Source organism: Epinephelus fuscoguttatus, linkage group LG18 (genome assembly GCF_011397635.1).
Source record: "Epinephelus fuscoguttatus linkage group LG18, E.fuscoguttatus.final_Chr_v1".
Classification (NCBI taxonomy): Eukaryota; Metazoa; Chordata; class Actinopteri; order Perciformes; family Serranidae; genus Epinephelus; species Epinephelus fuscoguttatus.
The window spans coordinates 28203102-28209497 of NC_064769.1; positions in this window are offsets into that span (position 1 = coordinate 28203102).

A 6396-nucleotide genomic window follows, 5' to 3' on the forward strand; every position below is an offset into this window, starting at 1 on the left:
AAAACAAAATTCTCCGTCAATTACAACCCTATACCTTGAGCCCCTATACAAGTTAAGTGACACAAGATTATGTTTGCATATTATACAATATGTTCAGGCTGAAAAATTAACTTATAAACACAGCCTAACAATGCTGCTATAAGAGCAATGTCGCTTCCCTTTCCCGTGGAGTACAACAGCAAAAAGGGATAGATAAGGCAGTAGACATCCCTTTATAGATGGGGTACCCCCAAAGGTGAACATAGGGGTACAGAAACTGAGTATCAAACGTTCCACATTTGCTCACTGCAGCTCAGCAAGGAAACACTGTGGAATATGCAGGAAAAATTATCGCACATATTCTCAGTGGACTCGTTTAAGAATAAAACAAGTCTTCCTTTTGTCTTTAAATTGTCCTAATCTGGCTACAGAAACACAGCCTACTAACCTTCTCACCAGTGTTAACCCACAGTGCATCTTGCAATTCACATGACATCATACCGACTGAAGCACCAGTTTGTACTCGTCAAGTTGTTCCCTGTATTTTAACCTGACATCACTGTGCAACATAATAACCACTCAGAGGCTATTAAGTTAATGTTGTCACGCACCGTAACTATCAGAGGTTATATCACTCACTGATTTACTTGGAGGGAACTGGGCCGGTGTTTGTGTGGTGATTTACGAGATCAGTTATAATGAGAATGGGACTGCCCATGAGTCTCGTACTCGGGGCTGTGGTTGGAGTTTGGAGTGCATTATTCCCTTCTATGATGACTAGTGCTGTGGACTGGTTTATGGGAAAGTGATGCAGTACTGTAGGATTTAAGGTTTGCTTTGTTGATTTTGAATCTATTTTAAGCATTTCTATAAATAGTAAAACTAGTAATTAAGCACCATTTCATTCTTTATTTTAAAGCGATGTAAGCACCCAGCATGGCTGGTCTTTAACAATGTCTCCTGGTATCTACAGTATGCTGTAATTTGACCTGTTTGGTGAGTCAGGCTGCCTGGCACACGTTGCCACTGAGCTGTGATAAATCCTCAGTGTGCTTGGAGGAGGGGAGGGGATGCACTGTCGGTCCTGCTGACACATTGTAAATCAACCTCTGGGGTCACTTGGCCATCTCCTTTGTTGTCTGCATGAGACACAGGGATTGACAGAGACCGCCACTGAACCTCCAGTGCTTCTTCTTGGAACTAATCCGGCCTGAATCCATGGGCTCACTTAAAAATCTGTATTTACCATTTTTACCTTTTTTTCATTTACTCATTGATTGGGTCTTGACCTTTGAACCCACTCACTCACCACCCACCAGTTGACTGATGTGCCTGGCATTATGACATGAAGAAGCAGTTTCTCGGTTGAAAAACAATTGATCTAATGAGCGCCGCGGAGGGGTACCAACAATTAGCCATTCAGCACCATGGGCGGGACTAATGCCATTGTTTGCTGTTGTCAAGCTGTGTATGCAGACAGCATGTCTTCTCAATATCGCCAATATTGTAGTTTATTTTACTTAACTCATCTCTACTCTTAAAACCCTGGCAAAACAAATCCGACGAGGCTAACTTTATATATGTTATGATTCAAAAAAGCGTTCACAGAGAATAACAACAAGCTTGTTTGAGGGACCTCCCAGTGTCTGAGGGGCTCTACGCAGCTATATATTTTTTCAACAAGACGGAAACAACAACAACAATAAGCATGAAAGAAATATTGAAAACAAAGTACAATAAAAATTATACAAATCCCCTGAGAAATCAAACCAGTACATCAACATAGAAGAATACTGGAACCAGTGGTGTAAGGTAGTCACATTTGGCCCCAGTGCAGGCTATTACGACGGGCCTAGTCACTAGTTATGAAGCACAGACACATGTAGTTTTAGTAGTTTGCCGCTTTTGTGTTATATGTGCTTGTTATATGTGCTTGTTATATGTGCTTGCAGATGTGCCCAGCTTGTCAGTCTTGAGAGATTTTGCATCTGAAGTAGCTACTGTAAATCGCATCATCTTGGTGCATGATTAAAAAGAGAATTTCAGAGACTCTACGTTGTGGCAGAGCCGACACCATAGGTACGGCGTCGATTCAGCGCAAAAGTATAAAACCTGCATTATGCTACAAATGAACTACACCACAGTTGCATGACTTTAATATCGCCACAACAACGATGCTGTAAAGTCACGTTTGGCGTGATTATGTTCTGTAGTCTCATTTAGCTACTCTTTTAAGACACGTAAAAGCTTCAGTATTCACAGATGGGGTTTTAGATAAGTATTTTATGTCATAATACAAAACGTAAAAAAAGCCTCTCAAGCTTGTGTTGACCACAGACCTTATTTCAGGCATCTAACCAAAACACATAAAAAGAAAAAAAAACATGGACTTCAAGACGAGGAAACCGGGCGTGCTAAAATGCTAACTCATGTCCTGGTTTTAGGACTCTTCACTGCAGCACTCTATAGCGGCACTTTCTCCCTTTAAACCAAAATCTTCACAACCAGACAGCAGGAATATGATCTGAAACTGGGGAGAAATTAATAGCATCGGCACTCAAGATTACATGATTCCGTGATCTTAGCATGTAGCCACATGTAGCAGTGTAGGCTAAGTAGCGTCCCTGGAGCAGATGAGTAGAAAAGAAACAACAGAAACAGAGTACTCAGAGCGGTCTAAAGCCTGAGGTTTTTACTCACACAGGTTTTTACACACGCTTACCTCAGTGACCATGTTTAATATGAACATCCGTCACTGTAAGATTATATGTGACAGAAAACAGGGAGAAGCATAATAGGTCCCCTTTAACACCTGTGTACAGTGTTGTTAAGCACTTGGGTAAATTAGAAAGGAGTCATTTATTCCTTCAGCTTTTACCTCATGAAGGTGAGCTCCTCCTCTGGATGAATGAATTTTCTGAGGACTCTCATCTCACTCAAGAGGCCTCTGATAATTACACCATTTGTCACGTCACTGTCGCCTCTGAAACAACACCGAATTCACTTGATTATAGAGCTCTTTGCTCGCTGAAATTGGCCACCTCAGACACAGAATGCATGCAGTCTGTGGAGTTTCTTTGCCTTGCCGCAGGGAAATTATGTTTCTGATTGCTACAGATGGCTCCTCACTCAACACCGTCAAGAAATGAATTAATGAATAAAACTGCTCCAATTATTCATCAGCTGTTTCATTTCTCCGAGAATCAGGGATAAACTGATTTTCCTCACAGTGTAATTATATGAGGTTACTTTTTTTGGCGTTCTCATGACTGTTTTCTGGTAGTTTGGTTCACCATCCCACACACACAGCAACCTCCTGGGACTCGACAGCGAACAGAAGCACGGTTATTGATTATGTTAGTCAATAAGGGCTAGTTTCCTCCCCGACTATTATACTAATGCACTTAGGGTGAATGTCCCGGCTAGCCTTGCAGGCCAGGTTATAAAGTGCACCAGAGCTCCTAAATTATTCACAAGGCCCCTCCACCAGCTCCAGGCCTCCATTAGAGACAGCAGGGGGAAGAGGGGAGAGGGGGGTGACGATGATGTCACCCGGCCCCATGGAGCCAGACAAGGGCACCTGGGACTGAATGATGGAGTCAGCTGTGGAGGACCACAGCTCTGCCGGAAGAGTCTGTCTGAGGAGACGAGCGCTCTGCCTCTGCAGGTCACTTCACCGACAGGCCTTGGTGGTCAAGAGGGAACACTGTGAATACTGTGTGTGTGTGTATATGTGTTTGTGAATACAAGCTTATGTAACCACAGCCTGTAATGACGGAGGGAGAACTGAAGATGCTGAAAACTGAAAAACTGAGACACGTCTGACGAGAAAGAGAGGCCCAACTTCTGCACAAAAACTGAAGCTACAAATGTGCAGATAGGAGGGGGATAAAAAAAAAAACAGCAGAAAGTGTCTTCAGCTGTGTTTCCATAAATCTATTCTTATGTGCATTTTGATGTGTGGTGTATGGAAACAGTAAAATTCAATAACATTTGATTCGATAAAGGGTGTTTTTTGCCTTTGTCAAAAAAGACTATATGTGGAAACACTTTTGTAGAATAAGTTCTGATGTGGCGAACATTTATCTTATATGACAGATTAGCTGTTTCCACTGTCAGCATCTTCCCATGCAGTAGAATCATTGCATTGATTTGTCTTTGTCTTGAAACAGCATGAAACATGACTTATGCCACGATCACACAGAAAGCATTTTAGCAGCTGGAGGCGCCTTTTTGTAATTGTTTTTAATGAGAATGAAGCCCTGTTCGCGGTTTTTGTGTTGTTGTGTTGTTGCGATGCACCTCATGTTTCTGCACTCTAGGCACCTGACCCTTTTGCCAAAGCGCTCTGAACTCCTCGAGTTTGAAAAACCCTCAACTCAAAGCGGAAAAATGCCCCACGTCATCTCTTTTTCGTCATCCGATGATTTGAGAGGCGGGCCTTCTGTGGTGGTCATGACAACAAGTTTACTGGTGGTAGCAGTTGATAGACAGATGATAGACAGCAGGTTGTCAAACTGCCCCTGAGTCATCTTAAAATATGCCTGGAAACAGCCATCATCAAGGAGAAGCTCCTGGACCAACTGTTGATACTCCCTGTGACCCACCCTCTTTTTAGGGTCTCATGTACCCACACAGATCTCTGTTTCCCTGTGCCCAACAAACTATTTGCTGATAGCCTCTCATCTTCAACCTGAGCTACAGCAAGTACCCTCTGCCTCAACATTTTAGGACCTAGACACTAATTATTGTCAAGTTCCAAAAAAAAAGACAAAACGGTAGATTGATTACACAGGAAGGTCAGAATAAGGAGGTGAGTCCCTGACTGCCTAGCAACAATAAAGAGGTGCAGCACACTTTTTTTCCCACTAGTGGCATTCAATTAAAAAAAAGGCAGTGCTGCAACAAGAGTTGAGAACGAAAGTCAAGGTGGCGAAAGTCGGAGTAGGACGTTTGGGAGGGGTGGTGGATGGGTCCAACAAACACCGAGACCACCCAGGAGAGCAGTGCTTGCGTCCCGTAAGATTATAAAGCCAAACCCTGTTCTTTTTTTCTAACCCTAGCCACGTGCTGTTGTTGCCTAAACCCAACCATGTGTGTTAGTTGTTGGGAAAAAAAGTCAATTTGCGGTGTTGTACTGACACAGTGCATTTGTTTTCAAAGAGACTGTAAATGGTACATTTGAATTTGAAAACAGAAGTGTATTTTGAGAGAAGACAATGCATGTAACAAGCAGAACTTGACAAGGTGTCCCAGTACGTCAACAACGTTGATATGTGGCGAGGTCGGAGGGAGAATGGCTTTTTAGGCTTTTTAGGAAGAGCGGTTGTTCGCCACAGAGATGTTGTTGCTTTTCTGCAGGGATTGTGGCCCCAAAACCAAAGCATGATCTTTTCCTAACCATAACCAAGTGGTTTTTGTTCCTAAACCTAAACACACGTTAACCACAGAGCTGTTGAAAACATTAAGATTCAGCGTATCCAGTACATATGAACATGCAACTCCATGGTTTACAGAGACGTACAATGCCAGCATGTCATCCCCTCTCTCTCTCCCCCTTTCACACTTAACTGTCCTGTCCATTAAAGGCAAAAAATGCCCCAAAAAAATATCTAAAAAAAAAAAAACCCAACAGATTACATGACAACGTGTAACATGATACTGTATGCCACACCGTACCTTGTTAATCCATCTAATTGTGTGTCAAACATTTTAAAAAACCAAACAAGTAAAAAAAAAAAAACACAAATGCTTTGATGGATGAACCGCTGACGGAGATTACACACCATCCGCCCCCAAACTGGTAGCTTTTATCAGTCTGATAGTGACACACTGCCAGGAGAGAATAAGTATGGAAATGCAAAGTGAAGTGATCCACAGTAAAGTGCAACCTTTACTTATGTGTCGCTCCTGCTGACAGGAGTGTCAACACCACTGTGTGAGATGTGAGAAAGTGAAATCCTGATTGAACTGACTCATACTTCTGTCGAACACAGGCAGCACATACAGTCATTATCTCTCCAGGAGGACGACCACTTATTGTCCTGTTCCGCAGACTCGTATCAATGAGTTACCTCCATAAATACCACTTGACTTCAGACATATTCCCACTGTTCTCCTACTTGTTACACTGCGAACCCGGCGAACTCTTGTGAGAGGCTATGAAAATGAAAGAAAAGGCCATTTAACTCGGGCAATCACGCCAACATACAGACTGTGCACGGCTGCTGATCAAAATTTAAAAGCACATGAAATAAGCCATGCATAGTGTGAGGTATTTCCGCTCTCCAGCTGGTCTGCTTCTGTCTCATTTCTGGGAAGTTCAGCTCGTATAGAACGCGCAGCAAAAACACTTAAACACAGTGGAAAGTCAACACGGTCAGCGAAGAGAGAAGAAAGTCACCCTGTTGCCAAGAG